Genomic DNA, 20,978 nt, shown 5'->3' with positions numbered 1-20,978 from the left:
ATGTAATTCTTATGATCCTCTAGTCAGAAGGTAATAGGTTCAAATCCCAACATTACCAAGATGACACAAAGATAACTGTAAGTCGCAAAAATGCAGTAGATGTAAGTATCATGGGTTGCATGCACAAAAAAATTGTTGCTATAAAAATATGAAAGCCTATACAAACTAGGAAAATAAAAGAATAAAGTAATAAAGAAAGGCATTAACTATACGATTTGTGCAGGGTATGTAAAATGGGGCAGTTTCTCAATTTAGTTCAAAGATGCAGGGTTGCGATATAGTATGAGATGATGAAAAATCATAAATCAGAACATTAGATCAAAAAAACGTTTTAGGCAAATAATGAATGACGATTAGTTTTTCCTATAACAGCCTGACTCATGTTTGATTCCATACATGGAAATGAGATAAGGACACCTCTGTGGATCTAACATGAAAGCACAGAGGTCTTCGGGGAATTCTCTGATGGTGTTTTCTGGCCCGCTGTTTCCTGTCATTTTTCACGAAATAGAGCAAGGTCTGCTTATGCAGCGTGACACGTCGGTGCAGGAAGTCAGCGGGAAGCAAATTCCCTTGTCCAATTTGCAAGGTTGAACCTTACACCCTCTTTCGATGGTAACGGGATTGAAAATTACCACTGGGGGACGGATGCTGACTTTCCGTTTTGCTTTCTTTGTCACTTTCTTCTTTCACCCTTTTTTTTCTTCGTCCTTTTTCCCATTACAGCATCAGGAAGACATGATATTTTTATTCGCTCGCTCCGCTCCGCTCGCGGTTCCTCCATCTTCATCCGTAAAACATCACACCTTCAGTCTAATCGAATGTCAAAGATTTTTTACGATTGTGGCCCCATTTTCTTTCACGCTGATGCCTGTCATGTCGCACGTCTTGCTTCCTGTGTCCCGTGATGTGTCCTGCTGGAAAATGAAAGCAGCCATACGATCCTTGCTGAGTAAATAGAGCACTGTCTCACTGAGGCCCTCGTTTAGCCCGGCCCATGTCTGACCGAGTTGTCGGGGTGGCATGACTGTGGTTCGGATTAAAACCACGCCTCAGAGAAATGATTATCACTGAGCGAATTTTTTACCGTTTTTTATCAGCGGTATGAAAACCACACTCGAGATGGAGCGTATAGCACACAGCCTGACACTCCAGACACTTAAGCTGTGATGTATTGTGGAGAAAAAAAATGGGGGATAATGATGCATTTAGAGAAGAACAATATCTGTAAGATGGTTACCTGGAAATAAACTATTTCAAAAACAACTTTCAGTGAGGCGATTTTCACAGTGTGGCTATAACACTTATTCTCCTAAGGGAGATGGTACATTACATGCAAACTTTAAACAAATGCGCTTTTTCCTTTTTTATAGTCCATTTGAATGGAGAATTTGCTTGTAATCAAATGCTGAGGACAGTCAAGCTGACAAAACACGCTGCAGTGTTTCCTCCAAAGTCTTGCAAATAGAATCCTGAAATGTTTTATACACAGAAAACACTGTAAAGTTACTTGACACTGTTTTATTTTCATATACTACATCAATTTGCAAATAAAAAAATTGTATTCATAAAATATATATATATATATTTTTTTTTTTCTTTTTTGTAAAAAAAGTCTTCATGTTTTTCCACTTCTGAATCGACCTTTTTAGGCAGCAAACACTATGTTCTTATGCTGGGATTTCTGTTTTCTGTCTGCTTTGTTACTCTACTGTGTTCACCTGTGCTTTGTTAGTCTCTTTATTCCGACATTAACAATCGACACTAATACGCTTTCGTTTGCAAACACATATTTTTCTCTCCGTTTTGTCCTTCCGTCCACACGAAACGCACTCCAAAGTGGAAACATTTTAAAACGCCATTTTGGCGTTGCAGTGTGGAATGAAAACGGAGGCTGTCGAAAACGCCGCATGTGACGTCGCCTTTCTTAGTCATTGCCGTGACGTTTCGAAGTAAAAAAACGGCAGGAGGAAATGATGCAGTTCAAAGCTAATGCATGTTACAGGGACGTGAGCATTTTCAGACGTTTCAGCGTGGATGAGCAACTTTTGAAACGATTGAAAATGATTGAATAACACTTTATTAACGCTTGACCGCGTGCTATAATCTCCACTTATTGTAGCTTTAACTCTCACTATTCGACAGCACTAACACTGGAGATTCCTTCTATAAATGTTACATAATTATCCACAAACAGCATTTCTTTTTATCAGTTTTTAGAGTGCTTCTGCTATAGAACTTCATGCGAGTGAGGTTTTACTTCTTCTTTGCATAAAAATGCATCTAAATTGAATACATCATTTATACTGATGGTGATTAATCATTGTAGTCATTGTAAGGGATGTTATAGATCCATACACTGTATGGAAAAAATGTACGCTTTACATCTGTAGGTGTGTAAGATCTCCTGCTGTAGAGTTCTTATTTCAACCCATTTCAAACCAAAATGTCTACAGTTTAAAGCAAAAGCCAAAAAATTGCTTTTCTGTTCCAGTACTTTCAGACAGGACTATATATCATGGATGCAAAAGTTTGCCAAGGAGTTGTTGCTGTGGGTTTGGTCCATTTCCTCTTGATAGTTTGTTGTAGAGCACAGGTCAAGTTTGTGGTCCAGTTTCAACACGAGCATACTGCCAAGTGACACGCAGGACAGCAGACTCATCTTTCCAGTGTTCCAAATGTGACAGTGTGACTTCAGCTTTGCCACGGCCGAGTCATTATTTACACACTGAATTCCTCATTATTTACATCTATGTGTCAAAGAGCCATGCAAAAAAAAAAAAAAAAAACACAACCACCCACTGCTTGGAATCTGTGTCACTTCAGTGTGGGTGTTCATTCTGAGCGTTGGAGAAATGATTCCTGATTTCAGGACCGTTTGTGGACCGTCTCATTCCGTACCCGTGTAACAGGGTGATATAGAATCTATTTATACGTCTGAGATGTCTACGTTTTGCGAACTAGGTTATAGAGGGACTAAAAGGGTTCGTCCTATACTCTTTGTGAAGCTAAATTTATCCTGGCGCCAACTGGCTCGGACTTCATTATGCTGCCGTAGACTGGCAGTATAGAGGAAATGGTTTTAGACCGCAGGGCAGGAAGAAAGTGCCAAAGGTTTGACATCCAGGACAGGTGCCAGGACATGTATTCCCCAGGCCTTGTAAAACATTTCTGAGCACCACAGACTGTAATGTGCCTGAAAGCTTTTTTAATAAGGTATGGAAAGGACGACTGTTTCAGACTGTCTAATTTTAGCACTTCAGTCAGATTATTACTTGTCACAGTGGACAAATTTTTACAGCAGACAGTTCACTGAGGTCTGATGTATGATGAACATCCACAAATAAATAAAGTAAATGATTTTGTTTTACTTTTATGTCATCAATCAGCATGCATTAGCTCACGCTTTAGAGTACACTGAGTCAAATAAACACAGTTGCATTTATGGCATTCAGTATTCAGCTCTTATTTACAGCAACTTTTGTCTCACTTGTACAATTAGGCAAGTGATGGTTAAGGGCCTTGTTTGAGGGCCCAGCAGTGGCTGCTTGGTGGTGCTGGGATTTAAACTCATTAACTTCCAATTAGAAATGAAATGTCTTATCCAAAACACAACACAAGAGCAGGTTGGTGCGATGGCGAAGAGTTAGTTTTAGCACCTCAGTGTTGGATATTTACTTCTAACACTTCATGATGAAGCGTTTTATTCTTCTTATACCACAGGTTTTGCCAAAAGTAGCAACAATTCAGCAAAAACATATTCCAGTGTGAGCCTTAAAAATGCTAATAATAAACTTCCAAACTCTAATAAATAGACCATTTGTTAATGAATCATTTCTGGCCAATCAGAATCCAGAATTCTTAAGTGATTTAAGACACTCATTTTTAAGGATAGTTTGTTTTTTGAAGGTTCCTTTTTGCTTAGGATCTACGTTACCAGATTTAGACTGCACTTCCTTATTTGTCACGTTATCGATCAGTCACACCTGGTCTGTAATTAGTACTTGTCTCACCAATCGTTCTTCTGCAGTGTCTAAAAACTGTTCCCTTTTGTAGTGGTGTCGAGTGAACAACTTCATTCCCTACATTCGTTCACTCATTTGTACTCACAATGCACTCTGATTTCAAGTGCACATCCGATGTACACTCACTATTTTTCATACTACAACATGACACACTGCAAAAGAAAATGAATATACATACATAAATAAACAATTTCATTTCTTTTAAATCCTCCGTTTCTTTGTATCTGTCAGATCCAGTAAAAAGATCCATGACCTCCATGATCCATGACCTCTTAATAAATATTATTTTATAAATCCCAGTACAGAGGGTGTGGCATTTGTGTCTTCAGTCCTGATAAAGGAGGTGTGACCTTTTTATTATCCATTGTTTTTAATAAATATATGTATTTAGCTCAGTAGTTCCAGAGAACATTGGTATTCCAATTAAACACCTTCAGAAACGTTCAGCAATGCTGTAACCCCATATATAATCATGGCTTTTATAAGTCTCAGTGAAGAATGTGTGGTCTCTTAGGAAGTTAAGAATGCTCTTGCTCTTAATGGTTCTAAGTAGAAGAATTTCCTATCAATTTCTTTAAATGATGTAAGAAAACTTTCTGAGGACCACCAGGGAACTGTGTGTTTGTTAATCTAATGTAAGTAAATGTACTTAAATAGCTGAATTGAGTTTCCGTCCTTAATTATTTCGATTTGGTGAGACTTTTACTTCACTACATTTCAAAGTCAGCTATTTTACTGGTCAAACACGCAGCGAGTCACCAATCAGGGTCGAGCGCGCTCTGTTTTGAACCTGTTCTGAGCTTGGTGTATCTACTGATCACCAACATACAGTTCAGCATCAGTTCAACATCAAGCAGAACATTTAGCGATGAATAAATGATGAAGAAACTCCAGGTGTGGCTTTTTATTATCTTATTTTTTTATTAATATTTTGATTTAGCTCAGTAATTCCAGAGGGTTTTCCAATTATAGCCTTTAATGGAACCTTTAGTTATGCAGTGAACCCATATATAATTATGGCTTTTGTATCTATTAGTCTCATAGAAGAGGGTGTGGCATCTCAGAAGCTTGGAATGCTATTGGGGGTCTATAATTTTTCCAAGTATAACCATCATGCTTTCCTATTCCTCATTATCATTCACTTTTTCCTACTAACTCAACTGTCACGCACTATATAGAGATTAGTGAGCAAGTGAGCGATTTCAAGTGAGCCGAGATTTCATTTGTTTCTCGGCTCTTGTCGTTGGTGGTTCTCCCTATGCCTGCTGGTGGTTCATTATTTTGTTTTCTTACCGACGTGGTTCAAGTGTACACGGAGAATTAAATATCTGCATTTGCAATCTGCTTCATTAAATGACAATTTTGAACCTAGTGCTAATGTAGAGCTTCGTTTCAGATTTTTGTTTTAAATCATTTATTTATTTATTTATTTGTTTGTTTGTTTGTTTGTTTATTTATTTATTTATTTATTTATGTATTTATTTGTTTGTTTGTTTGTTTATTAAGCGTAGCATATCCTTAAGAGATTTCGTCTTCCCAAAGTGCTTATTTGGAAAGATTAAGGAAAACCTCTTGGACGCCAGTCCCACATGAATCTGGTTGAGAGCATGCAAAGCTTTGTGAGGAATACTAATGAATTTAAAGCATTAAATCATTCGGGGGGTTTGTTTACCCCTTTTTTCTTTGTCGCCGCATGAGTCCGTGCGCTATTATGTAACGTCTTCATCGTTATTCGAAAATCTGAGCGTGTGTACAAACATTTGACTGGGAGTGGAAATGTTCTTAATTGATTGCTGCAGTGTGCAAGTTCAAGTAGTTCAAGAAGAGAACCCATATATAATTATGGCTTTTGTATCTATCAATGTCATAGAAGAGGGCGTGGCCTTTCAGGAAGCTTAGAATGCTATTAGGGGTCTATAATTTTTCCAAGTAGAACCCTCATGCATTCTTATTGGTCTCACATGTTTCAAAGAAAAGAGTGTTTAAAGATCTAAGGAACTTTTTTTTATGATTGTGCTTTTAAGTACCATAGAATGAAGAATGGCCACAGTTTTGAGACAACTTGGGGAACCATTAAATGCAATCAGTTAGCGCTATAATAATTATCTTTGGGAAGCAATTAATTGTGTAATACATGTTCAAAGAACCCCCAAGGAACCATTTTGAGTTAAGAGTACACCTATCAGAGCCAGGAAATGTGTTATGGTCAGGAAAGGTGCTGTAGAATGGTGTAAGTGCCCCAATCCCAGTGAAGAAGGAGTGGCTTATGTGCCCCAGTCCCAGTGAAATAATTGTGGCTTATCTGACCCAGTAAAGAAGGTGTGGCTTATGTGTTCCAGTCCCAGTGAAGAAGGTATGATTTTTTTGTCCCAGTTTCAGTGATGGAGGCATGGCTTGTATGATCCACTCCAGTGAAGGAGGCGTGACATTCAAGTACATTTAAATCCCAGTAAATTGTACCTTCAGTCCCAGTGAAGAAGCTGTAGCTTTTCTGTCTCAGTTCCTGTTGGAGGAGACATGTCCTCTGTGCCTGGAGGTCCCAGTAAAAAAAAAGATTTAATTTATAAAACCTGGCATGTCAGACCCTCCTAATGAAGAATCTATGTGTCCCAAGCCCCGGGAAGGAGGCGTGGCCTTCTGTGTGTCCCGGTGCCATTAAAAAAGCTTTTGTCTGTCCCAGAGAAAGAGGTGTAGAGTCTGTACCTCAGTCCAAGCGATGGGGTGTGGCCTTTGCCTTGCTCCTGTGAAAAAAATCCTTCATCCTCTCTTCAAATCGAGCCACAACCTCCTGCAAGTGGCTGCATCCAAATCTCTATAAATAATATCTTATTGAATTCCTGGCTTTTGTAATGAATCTTTCATTGGTATATTGATCACATCTGAGATAAGTAATGTATCATCTCAGACAATAACATTCACACACACACACACACACACACACACACACACACACACACACACACACACACACACACACACACACACACACACACACACACTTAATCTCGTTCAGTAGCACTGCGACACTTATTTTCCCCTGGAACCACTCTTTTCATCCTGGGCTCTTTGCCTTTTGTTTATGTCACCGAATGCATCGTTTTCTTTCTGGCAGTCGGAGCCCGAGACACACTTCGGGAGCGTTCACACCTATTTGCTGAGTCAGAGTGTAAATTGATACATTCTATTTATTTGCTTATGTGGATTGGTTTCATTTGACACGCCACATAATTAAACGTGCAAAAAAAACCTTTTGGCTGAGGGATGTAGGACAAAAATCACTAGTTTAGTAAGCAGTATCATTATATCAGGAGTAAAAGTACTAATTTGCTGTTTAAATATGACTCCGGTAAAATGAAAAAAAAAAAATACAGAGTAAAGTACTTAAAGGTCTCCCTTCAGTGAAAGCAGTGATGTATGAGAACTGAGTAATGGATGCAGTTCAGTGTTCCATTCTCCTGCCTTCTCTCTCAGACCTTTCCATAGAGAGAGTTTTCTACAGTTACAGGCACGCTGGGAGAAAACCCTCACTCTATACACACTCTCAGCACAACTGTGAGGTTACGCTCGTGCCCTCACCACAGCTTCTCAATTAATGCTCTCTATGTTTTTACTTCAACAACGAACAGCATGTTGTTTTTTTCTCTCAAATGCAGTGGATTAAAAATATTACACATTCGAATTTAATGAAGGAAAAGTTTCCCAAAATGAAAATACACCCGCTCATCAGTCCCATAGAATTAAAAATGGCTGTTGTACATGCTTTGAGAATTGAGAGAACCATGAAATGTAATTTAAGTTCAATCTATAATAATTATCTCACCAAAATGAAACGAACCAGAATGCATCAAATACACCATAATATCTCAGGACACCTGATGTTTCCAGTCATGTGGTTCTTCTCCAAATTGTTACCACAAAGTTAAAGGCACACAATTGTATTTAATAAATTGGAATGCAAAAGCATTACATTTTCTCTTCAGTTGGTCCTGTTTCAGCATGACAAGGCACCTGTGCACAAAATCAGCTTCATGATGATATGCTTTACATGGGTTGAAGTGGAAGGTCAACCCTTTCAAGCCTTACTGATAAACTGGAACTCTGATTAAGCCCCAGGCTTCCTCACCTCACCTGCATCAGTACCTGACATTTCTAACAATCTCAATGAGCACAAATCTCCACTACATAATCTAGTGAAGCAGCTTCTCAGAAGAATGGAGGTTGCAGAAATTGAAACTTTTGTCCATAAATAGTATGCTCAGTCTTAGTTAATCATAGTTTTGTTTCTCTTTTTTGGTCCTCAAAACAAATCAGGAGAGGTATTTTCAATGCTACACCTCTGTTCTTTGGCTCAGTTTTTCAGGAAAACAGCAGGCTAAAACACATTTATTCATGTTTTGGCATGTTTGATCCACATCTCGCAGTCGAATTGATTCCGGGTCGAACCTCACTCAGACACTCTCTTCCTAGTTATTTTGGTCTGCACTTGAGTGTGATTGCTCTGTTCTCACCTGCCTAAACAAAGTATGCCAAGAGGAAACATGCAGCAGGTTTCACATAAAACTCAATGCAGATCTGAGATCACCTTCAAAGAAAAAGAGAACTTTTTAAAGACTGGACTCATTATAAAATAATCACTGATGTTATTGAGGGTTTTAGACACTGTGACCTACAGAGGCATCAGTGTGACCAAGAAAGTGGAAGCGAAACAGAAATAGGATTTGTATAGGGGGATGACGAAAGGATAAAGGTGCAGAGAGAATAGGCAAAAAAAGAGACAGAGAGAAAGAGAGAGAAGATGGTCTGAAAAACAGAAAGCTGGAGGTGGTAAAGAGGCTCGTTGAAAAACTCCGCAGTCGTCTCTCACAGCTTCAGCTCCGGTTTGGAATTTTCAGTCGTCATGGGCACGAGCTGACATTGCTATGGAAACCAAAGAGCAGAAGCTGATGCTGGCCATGGACGAAACTTGGCAGAGAAAATGGAGACGGCCTGACTAGGACAGAGACGCAAAGATGGATATTATGATGGATATTTTGGTGGAATCTGTGAAGCTTCATTGTTTCATCATTACCGCTGGCGTCTGAGAGGCCGACCCTGGTGCTGGCTGGAGGAGCCGAGTTTGCTGCCAGGACAGATCTATGGCATGGTGGTTTGTGCGTTTGGCTACAGGATGTCATCTAACAAAAAGGGCTAACAGGACTTTAAATGGCAGGCAGCTTCCAAATAGCTTCTGTCTGGCTCCAGGTCAAGCATGAAGGATGCTGCTGTCTTGACGCATTTGCGAACTAAAAAAAAAAAAATCAGGAATGCCGACATTACGCTGCCAACATACAAACATGCTCTAAAAATGTACATACAATACATACACTATTGATTATAACTCCCATAAATAAGTCTCCTAGTTGGAGACACACAATTGAGTAGAATGTCTTTGTATTCTATAGCCTATTTACTGGAATGAAGAAGCTCAAACTAATTCCAGCAAGAAATCTGATCAACTCCAGAAATATATATAGTAAATATTAATATGCATCCAATTTTCTATTAAATGTCTATCCTGAGATTTAAAAGATCTATATGATTGACATGAAATTACGCATGGCCTTCTTTTAAACCGAATCAGTGACTCTCAGAAAGTTCTTGGTATTCAGAGTAGCCTTCTGCACCATTCATTCAATTTAAACCAGTTCTTTGGGTTTCATTTCAAAAATATGGTTTCCATCCTTGTTAATTACCAGCTTATGAAAATATTTGCTGTAAAACTTCAAAGCTTTTGTCACTGTACAAGTTAGAAATAATAGTTCTTGCCTTTTTATTGTGTCACAACAGTTCTGGTATAAGAACTACCTCCAGACAGGAGAGGTCAATGCTTACTAAATTCTGATTCAGTTTTTTTTCTGTATCCTGACAAACTCCTGGTTTGCCTACATTGTTTTGTAACTCATAATTTCTGCTTGCCAAAATGCCAGATATTTGAATAGAATAGCCTTTATTTGTCACATATACAGTACCTTACAGCACAGTGAAATTCTTTCTTCACATATCCCATCTTGCTCGGAAGCTGGGGTCAGACATGATACAGCGCCCCTGGAGCACAGAAGGTTAAGGGCTTTGCTCAAGGACCCAAGACTAGCAGCTTGGCGATACCAGGGCTTAAACCCCCTTAAACACTGAGCAACCACTTCTCTTTTTTAATGTGTGTAATTTCCCTGGACCATATTCCCACACCCACACGTGTTTTGATGACAAGAAGGCACATTGAACAATGGGGTAAAGGTGGTAGCTTGGTGGTTATGGCTCCGGGTTACTGATCAGATGGTCGGGGGTTCAAAACCTCTTATTGCCAAGCTACCACTCTTGGTGCCCTTAACCCCAGCTTCCTAACATCCATGTGTATGCAAAGAAAAAATTCCACTGTGCTGTAAAGTACAAGTATAAAGCAACTTTCTTCTCATCTATGATTGTCAAATTGCTTTCTTGTCAATTCTCAGCCATACTGTATATTAAACCAGTGATTCTCCAAAACAAAGGCTATACAAAACATTAATTATCATTGGATCACACATAATTAACAAACAGTTCTCTACACATCACATAACATACACATGTGCAAACAGAACTCTGTGAAACAACACAATTAAACACAATTACACGATAAAAATCCAGCACTGACCAGTTCACCAAGCTATAAATACATCTATATTTTCTATAATAATAATAAATCTTGTATATGTGAATTGTTGATTATTAAGCAGAAGGTATTGCAGTATTTGCTGTCGGTGATTCAGTAAACTCATACACCCGCATGGATTCTAACTTCTCAGTGTTATTCATTACATACTGCTTTGAGTTACAGCCTGAATTCAAGATACTAAACTGCAACAACCAATGTGCAAATACTTTCCAATAAGTACTTAGAGTGGTATCTTTAAGGTCATGGATTTTGTAGCTTTAGAACCTGAGGAAAGGTTATGCTCCATATATTTGCTCTATAAAATGTTTTCGAACAGACTGTTACCATTAAAACAGTATTTAGCATTAATAGGTAGGTGCAGTAGTAATATAAAGGCTATATTTGCATTGTGTAGTCAAATTGCATTCTTTAGTGCTTGAGTTCAATCACGATTATGCTTTATTAAAGATTGCATGGTCCTGCAGTACCTGGCAAACTAGTACCTGGTAGTCTAAGCAGCTACAGAGATAAAATGAAAAGTGGTGGTGGGGGGGGTTGATTGGTTTGTAAGCCCCAGAGTCAGAGCAGAAATTAAAGTGATCAGAGCTCAGGCCTGGGAGAAAACATTGAGAAAAGACACTCAATTATGCACCAATCAGCCAGAGGCACCCGCTGCTCTTAACTCCACTGATTTGTACCCTTCACCAGGCTTTGGACGAGCTGGCAGGGGATGGGCATGCAAGGCCAAACTCCTCTCTCTCACACACACATGCACACACTCTCTGAAAATGGGTCTTTTCTGGCTTCCATTAATGGCATGATTTCTATTTCCTCTGGCATGTTTTTGAATGCCGGCCATTGGTATTCTGTGAAGGTGCAAGTCCTTTTAGCAGTTAGTGACTAGACCCCTAGAGAGGGGTCAGGAGAGAGAGTAGAAAATGAAGAGTGCGCATGGAAAAGGATAATTGCAACCTTGTTTGTGGTGGGAGTAATGTATTTGTGACGGCCAGTCTGATTACACAATTTCAAAATACAGTATCATCTGCAGGGCTGGCTATCACAATAACACATCCATCAAGGCTAAACCATCTCCCTCTGAGAAATCTGCCATCGAAAGAGGGCTCTGTGCAAATCCCAGGTCCTAAACCTGCCATCTGTAATGTAATGCGATGTCTGGCTGGTCTAATCCGGCCCCTGGTTTTCTGTTTACTTATCCCGACTTGCCAATGGCAGAGAGCTGATGTGACGGGGGATGGAAGTTGGGGGTGTCATAAAAGATGGATTTAAATGGAGCTTTTCTTTACGCTTAGATGTGAACTGCAGGGAAGTTCACATCTAAATGTAGATCGTTCATGTTAACTGGATTAAGTAGAATTCAGCAAAGGAACTCAGACACAAAATGGAGGTCGAATGAAAATGGTCACTGTCCATGGTGCTGATTATTTGATTATAGAGTTGTGATGCTTCTTGTTAGAAGCTGGTCCTGCTCTTTGTTAGCTCTGGGTAAGAGGCTGATTGGGTTAAAGATCTTCAGTGTTTAGGATAATTGCAGCTCTGGGGGATACATAGTTCATCGAACACGGTTGCAGGAACCCTGCTATATGTTGATATCACTGAAAAAATTAAAAGACAATAATAAAAGAAGGCAGAGAGAATTCTGGGAAATGACAGTTTAGGGAAATACTCTTTAGACAAGTCTTATGTTTGAGACATAGGCAGCAGCAATATCTTAATTACAATTGATCAAGGAAAGGGAGATAGACATTTTGAGTTAAAAAAAAAAAAAAAAAAAAAAAAGCTTATCAGCAAGTTTATAACAGGTTGTACCAGGCGGCATTTCATAGTCGGTCATCTGAAAAAATAATGGATTTTCAGATGACCGAATCTTGTCAAGGATTCACCAGAGCTATTTTATTGCGAGGTCACAAGCATATCACCTTTTAAAATTTCTAATCAACGGATGGGATAGAGAGCATGCAAAGCTCTTAAGTGGGTCACTTTTCACAGTGTGCACTCTTCCTTTCATAGTGCTCATCAGAGTGCCAAATTACAGAGTTCACAGCAGAGCACGTTTGCTACATTACTTGCAATATGGAGGGGAAAAAGATTATCTGCTTAGCTTATGTTGTTTCTTTCTTTCTTTTTTTTATAATAGTGGCTTAGTGGTAACTGAGGCAGCTCTTACAGCATGCCATAGATCATATGTGTCGCTTCTATGGAGCAATCGGGCCAAACGGGGAACAAGAAAAAAAAATTTAATTTATACAAATCAAAAGCAAACAATGCAGCATGAAGTGTGTTTAATTTTACTTCCTGTAGGTCTTTTAATCCTGTGCTGCTTTTGCAGAAGGACAGTTAGATTAAGTGTAGAATTATCTCCTTGAATTGATGCACCATTTTTTACTGGTTGGCAGTTTGTTCATCATTTACCTTCAGCAAGTTCTTTATCATGGTCAGCTGGTCAGGCTCCAGATTATAGTCAGGAACCACATAACAGCTGGAAAAGTCAGGTGTCCTAATACTTTTTGTTCATTTATTGTGTTTAGATCATCAAAGATAGTACCGTTGATAATCCCAGGGATTTTCTTTACAATATTTTCAAATCAAACATTTGCGACATTTGGCAGACGCCTTTATCCAGAGCGACTAGCAGTTATCTCTTTGATACAACTGAGCAGTCAAGGGTTCAGGACCTTGGTCAGGGGCCCAGCTGTTTGGAGCTGCGGGGATTTGAACTTGTGAACTTGTGACACCACACTGCTCAGAGTTTTCTTCAATCACAACCATCTTATAAAGCATTAAATTATTACTTTATAACCTTTTAAGAGATTAACATGGATCCAGCTTGGATACAGCCTTCAAGTTATCCATCCTTGTTGAACTGATCAGATAAACATCAGCTAGCTGAATGTAAATAGGAAGTCGAAAGCAGTACTTCTGGTGTAATCTTTTTCCTGCACTACAACAGATCAAGGTGGAGAAGACTTGGGGTTGATAAGGAGCTTGTGTCGAGCGGCTGAACGGGTCGCTACGTGAGTCTAAGTGATATTGATTCATAGATGCTTTCTCGCCACCTGCAGCTAACAACGCTGGGTGTCAATTCATTTGCACAGTTTTGTTTTTCATTCTAAAACTAAACCGGACACAGAAGCACAGAGGTGCCAGAGAAGTTTATTTTTTATTTTTTACCCTATTCTACAGAGACAACACACAATGACACAAAAACTCTACACTGCTCTGCTTTTACAGGTATTAAGTAAATGTGACTTAAAGCTACTTCACTGAAGGGGAAAGGACATGTGGAATGAATGGAACTTACAGTATTTGGTTTTTCTATTTGTTTACTTTAACTTTATCCAGGTGAAATTATTTGAACTTGTGTGCCTTGGTCTTGTAAGCCATTCTTAAAAAATATTCTCCACTATGTGGACAAAATTTAAAGACACCATAAAATTGGTATGTCTTTTGGACACTTTACTCTTCAGAGATGTTGTTTCACTAGATTATGTAGTGTGCTTGTGGAGATCTGTGGAGATTCGTTCAGCCACAAGGGGGTTGATGTAGGTGAGAAGGTGAGGAGGGATGGGGTGCAGTCAATGTTCACATTCAGCGTAAAGCAGATCTACGTTGAGCTGGTTTCAGGCTCAGCAGCATTGTCATGCTGAATCAGGTTTGTATCTCTTAATCTACATGGGAGAATTGTGTGCTTCAAGATTTGTGGTAAAGTTTTGGTGAAGAACCTCATATGTTTATAAAAGGTGTCCCAATAGTGATCTAATTCATCCCAAGGGTGTTCAGTAGGGTTATGATTAAAGCTCTATAGTAGGCCACTCGAGATCTTCTACTCAACATCATGTAAACCATATGATCCTGGATGCTGTAAACTCCACAGATTGATCTCAGGAGCGGTCTGGGAAGTTCACAGCGGCCATATTGAAATTGCTGCAGTGGTTGCTGGGAACTGGAGTTTCCAATTGGTTAAGATTTGATACCTTCTTTGAAAACTGTAATTGCAAAAGCAACACACGAATCTGTAATAAATGCGCTGTAGTAGTAACATCTGCATGAGTTGTTTAATTTCTTTATATTTGTTTCTTCTTAATTGTTTATTGCCATTTTGTGTTTAATTAGTTCTACACAACTGAGCCTTGGATTTTTTATGTTTTTTGTTTCATACTGCACAATTGATCATAATTAGCTTGCTTTTAGTTCTGTTTTCCAGCAGTGGCACTAAAAAACAAACAAAAAAACCACACAAAAAGCACATTGTGCAAATGCACTAAAGAAACTAATCCTAATAATAAATAAAGCATAAATAATAAACAGACGCTCCTACACATAGATAGACACACAATTGCTCCTCGTGTCCTTTAACTTACAGTATCACACTCTGCCCGCATGTCGACAAACAACACAAAATGTAAATACACATCAGCGCTCTGCCACTTTTCTGCTCTCAGCCAGCCGTAATGCAGAATTGAAAAAAGACTGATGCAGGAAATTCTTAATGTGTCAGTGTATGTGTGTGTTTTAAGTGGCGAGAATGTGTTTGCTTAATGATATCCTATGTTTTGCCATCAAAGCCTGTTACCTTGGCAGTCACACTTTGCAGCTTTTTCTTCATGGCTTCCACGGGTCACACAAAATGGAGGACTTCCTGTAAAATGCGAAAACTGTCAAATAACACATAAAGACACATTATTTTCTCCACCAGAGCTTTTTATGGTGCTTATTGTGTCACTCAATCTGAAACCTTGAAAAGCTCACCTTAGATTTCTAACAATTTCATCAAACACCTTATGACCAATCAGAGAGAATTCAGCAGCTTTGTGATCTTTTGAATTCTCATTTTTAAGTTTCGGATTATTTCTGTTCATCAAGTGAAATTCTTTTGGGCTGTTTCGCTCCTGCACGTTTCAGCTACGAATCAGGTGTTTCAGTCATCAATTCCTATTAGCCTATCGATTTTCCCAAATACAGAAGAGATTTAGCCGTCAGAACAAATAGAGCTGATGAGCTGCGAGCGAAAACTAGGAAAAGACTGGCACACTTGTTGAAATCAGGTTCTTAAAAAAAAATAATAATAATTTCAGGGGGGTTGCATCTGAAATCAATCACTTTTGGATGAGTTTTATAGCAGGAGATCTATCACTCCAACTCATGTAAAGCATCCTCCTGGAGATGGCTTTGTGCACAGGGGTATTGTCATGCTGTAACAGGTTTGGGTCTCATAGTTCAAGTGAAGGGAAAATGTCATACTACCGAATTCAAAGACGTCCTTTACAGATGTGTACCTCCAACTTTGTAGTAACAGTTTGGTGAAGAAGCAAATCTGGCTGGAAAAGTCTTGTTCTTTTTTCCATATGTTGTAAAGAAGCATGCTGGACAGATGCGAGGGCAGGTTAAGGCAGATTTTCATATGCACATTGGCAAAGGTACAGAATCTATAAACAGACTCAAGGTAAAAAAAAAGACAAAGGGTCAAGCAATCAACAAATAGGATGTCAAGGGTCAGGCGAGAGTCAAGAACGGGTCAGGGTTTAATAGTAAACAATATTCAATGGCATGATTTAATGGCGTCTACTTCGTATGCTGAATAAAGCCTTTTTTAAGCTGTGTGTGTGTGTGTGTGTGTGTGTGTGTGTGTGTGTGTGTGTGTGTGTGTTTGGGACTGCAAATAGTTGTGTTTAATTAGCGAGATGTTGACTGTAAGCACTATAGTGTGTGTGGGAATGTGGGAATTGGTATCTGTGGCAGCCATGTGAAAGTCACACCGTCTCTTGGGAATTGGAATCCGAATTAAATATTTTTCTCCTCCTTTCGGCTTCTCCTATTAGGGGTCACCACAGCGGATCATCCGTCTCCATACCCCCCTGTCCACTACATCTGCCTCTTTCACACCAACTACCTGCATGTGTTCCCTCACCACATCCATAAACCTCCTCCTTGGTCTTCCTCTTTTCCTCCTTCCTGGTGGCTCCATCCTCAGCATTCTCCTACTGATATACCCCATGTCCCTCCTCTGCACATGTCCAAACCATCTCAATCTCACCTCCCTCACCTTGTCTCCAAAACATCCTCTCTGCTCGGTCCTTTTAATAAACTCGTTTCTAATCCTGTTTGTCTTTGTCACTCCCATTGAAAATTTGAGTACCTTGCATTCCCCACCACCTCCAGCTCTGCCTCCTGTCTTTATGTCAGTGCCACACACACACACACACACACACACACACACACACACACACACCCAAACCTGTTCCAGCATGACAGTGCCCCAGTGCACAAAGCCAGCTCCATGAAGATATGAGTTGGGCCTCCTAATATAAGATCTCCTCTAACACAATTGCGGCTGAAGGAGTCTCCACAAATGTCCACAAGCCCACTCCAAAATCTTCCCAGAAGAGTGGATGTTATTATAACAGCAAACAGGAACTTAATGTAGAATTGGATGTTCAGAAAGCATGTAATAATCTTCCCAGGTGTCCACAAAATTCTGATCACATATTGTAAGCATAAAATTGTAAGTCACAGCTGGAACACCTGTTAAAGTCGCTCTTACAGAGACATAATCAATTCCTTTTGATCTGTAAATTCAAGTGTGATGTGTAGAAAAGGAAAATGAACAATGAGAGTAAAAATTATTATTAAAATGATAAATCTCAGTCTCTGGTCTGTCCATGTCATTTCCCTCAGCGCTCACTCCATTTTTTTTCTCGCTTCTCTGTTCTTGATCTCGCCGTCCCGCTGGTTTTGCATTTGCCGCGGCTCGTCTGATCTCGCCCTCGGACATGTGTTTCACTCCAGCGAATGTGTGTCTGGTTGCGTTGCTGTCACACAAACCCCTTGTGCAACATCTGTGTCATTTTCCCTGCAAGTGCCACTGCCACTTTACATTTCCCTCCTAGTCCACCACACACACACACACACACACACACACACACACACACGGATTGTAAAAAAAAAAAAAAGAAAAGAAAAGGGAGAAATTATCCCAAATTGGATGGTGTGATGAAGTGTGCATCATTACTTTTAAGTAACAGACAGACAGACAGACAGACAGACAGACAGACAGACAGACAGACAGACAGATAGATAGATAGAGCGAGCCATGTTGGTTTAAATTTCTTTTCACTTTCCAGAACCTTCTCTGCTCCAAAATAACTCTTACAGTGTCCCATTTAGACTCCAAATTACTTTTTCCCACTCATTCACTGTCCAAGCTTTTGCAAGCAGATTAATAGTTTATTGGTGATTTGTGGTACGAATCTCTGGTCTCAGGATTTTGGAAATTTCAGAGACTTGCTTTATTTTATTTTTATTCTTTTCCGGATTCACTTCCGGTTTCTGTCCATTGCGATGGACAAGCAGGAGACATGCTGAACCATGTGGCAGTCTGGGTAATGAAGCAGGAGACAGTGAGTGAAATGAGACCACACACACACACACACACACACACACACACACACACACACTGAAAAAGCCTGCCAGAGTAAAGTCTGTAGTGACAAGTAACATGATCTCGACGGTCTGTTCCTCTTTTACTGTCACATTCACGTGAAGAACAGAAACTGAGCTACACCACCTGTTTACCAAAATATTGTGTCTGCCTGTGGATACACACAACCATACCCATGCCCACACTGCACACACACACAAAGACACCTACAAAATGATAAGTGTGATATCCGTCAACATGGCTGCTGTGTGTAAAAAAATGAAAGCTAATTAATCTGCTTCACTGTGTGTAGTGTGTGTATTTAGTGTGTGTGTGTGTGTGTGTGTGTGTGTGTGTGTGTGTGTGTGTGTGTTCAGAGTGCAGTGTGTGTGTGTGCGAAAACCAAATGCTAACTCTATTATGCTTGACTTCCTGGCACTGAAATACTGTAGTGCCACGGAGCTAGCGTGCTAAGACAAGTGTGAGCAAATTAGCACCTTAATCCAATTGTGAACAGGAAAAACACACACATATCTCTCTCTCTGTCTCTCTGTCTCTCTCTGTCTCTCTCTCTCTCTCTCACACACACACACACACACACACACACACACACACACACACACACACACACACACTACTACAGTTACATATTTAGCCCTGACTGATAGAAAGTGCTGACACTGGAGACTCCTTTCATAAACAATAAACAAAATCATCATAAACATTGATTCCATTCTGTCCAGAATCTTTTCCTCCTCCTGTTATAGCATTAATGTTACCATGGAGACTTAAAAACTGCCAAAATAAATAACCAAACAAAAATTAAGTACCAATAAATCAACAAATAATTAAATAAACGAACACACATAAATGAATTAATTAAATAATGAAGGAAAAAACTAACCCTGCAGACAGACAGACAGACAGACAGACAGACAGACAGACAGACAGACAGATAGATAGATAGATAGATAGATAGATAGATAGATAGAAATGATGATGAGGATGAGGACTTTAATTGTTGTGATGACCATGATGATGATAATAGTGGTGATGATGAAGGTGATGATGAGGATAATAATAATGATGATGATAGAAGTAGTGATGATGACGATGATAAAATGTGATGACGATAATGATAATAGTGATGATGAAGGTGATGAGGATGGTGATGATAATGTTGATGACTGTGATGATGATGATGATGAAGGTGATGATGATTATTATTAGTTTGCGTTTACAGTATAATAAATACATTTTCTTCAATTTTGTACATTGTCTATCACACAACCCCCCCGATCACAAACCGTTACTATGGAAACATTATGGCGCCTGTGTGAATGATCTCTGTAGCTAGCAGAGTCTCGCTGTTTCCAAACCGTATTTCCTCACAGTGTTCCCTCACGGTGTTTTCTCGTGTGTTCCGTCACGGTGTTTCCTCGTGTGTTCCCTCACGGTGTTTCCTCGCGTGTTCCCTCGCGTGTTCCCTCACGCAGCCTCGTGTTTGTGTTTAGGTTCACTTCATACCAACATGAATGTGTGTAAGCTCACACGAATCAGCTTGAAACTTTGCCCACTCACCAGGAGATCTATCAAGCTGCCAGATTAGCAATTCGGCCGTGAGTGCTGGACACACACACACACAGACACACACACACACACACACACACACACACACACACACACACACACACACACATTTGACATAATTATTAATGCAGCTAATTAAAGCAATGCTGCACCTGGAGCTAACGCTAACTTTAACCTCAGGAGCTAAAAGGAAGTGTTTTAACACACACACACACACACACACACACACACACACACACACACACACACACACATTTGTTTGTTTGTTTATTTATTCAATAATGCATTCATTCATTTCTCTGCTAGTCGTTTTCTCCCCAACACTGACTTTATCTCAGGAACATTATCGCTGTACAAACATCTGATTCAACTGTGCAGCTTTTCACCATCATCTCCCTCATTACTCATCTACGTATCTCTCTGTGTTCGCTCCTTTCACTTTTATCACCTGTTCCTCATGTCGTTCTCAAAACCCCTTCATCCATCACGCCATCCGCGCTCATTCCTCACAAACACGGGTTTCAAATGAGCCTGTTGTGCAGTCAGTGTTCACATTCATCCCAAAGATGTTCAGTAGGGTCGGAGCTCTACAGCAGGAGATCTTTCACATATTTCAAACCATAGAAAGATTATCTTCATAAAGATGATTCTATCGCATTCAAAGACGTCCTACAAGTGTGTGCCTCCGACGCCATTGTAACAGTTTGGTGAAGAATATATATATACATACGGGTGGAAAAGTTGGGTGTCCTAATACTTTTGGACTATATTGTGTATATGCAAACACTCTTGAACTGGTGACTCCTTTTATAGATGTCAGACACAAACATCTTACAGAAAACTTCACTATTTTAACTGACGTCTCATGAAACGTACGTGTGCACGTTCCAATGGACGATCTGTTGCTATAGTAACGATGGCAATTAGCATACATCTGGAACTTGCACCTGCACTGCTGTTAAAGCTGCTGTTGTGCTGTTCAGGAAATGTAACATCTGGAGTTGGAAATCTAAAATGAGTCGGTTTGAGGGCCAATATATTGTAATACAACTCCAATTCCAAAAAAGTTGTGCAAAATGTAAATTATGAATCTGATGGCTGCAAAAAAGTTGGGACAGGTCCATGTTTACCACTGGGTAGCATCACGTCTTTTGTGTGTATAAAATCTGGGAACTGAGGAGACCAGTTTCGGATGTTTTGAGACAGGGGTTGTCACGTATGTGTCTAAAACAGGATTCTAGCTGCTCAACAGTTCTGG

General features: G+C 39.7%; 1 protein-coding gene across 1 annotated transcript in view; it reads left to right on the top strand.

Moving 5' to 3' along the window:
* LOC124393917 (leucine-rich repeat transmembrane neuronal protein 4) overlaps window positions 1-20,978 on the top strand; it is a 114,904-nt gene that overhangs the window by 87,720 nt on the left and 6,206 nt on the right. The gene's annotated exons all lie outside the window — the stretch shown is intronic.

The sequence above is a fragment of the Silurus meridionalis genome, chromosome 11, assembly GCF_014805685.1.
Source record: "Silurus meridionalis isolate SWU-2019-XX chromosome 11, ASM1480568v1, whole genome shotgun sequence".
Lineage (NCBI taxonomy): Eukaryota > Metazoa > Chordata > Actinopteri > Siluriformes > Siluridae > Silurus > Silurus meridionalis.
The sequence above is the reverse complement of the archived record's forward strand: the minus strand, read 5'-3'. Positions and strand labels throughout refer to the sequence as shown.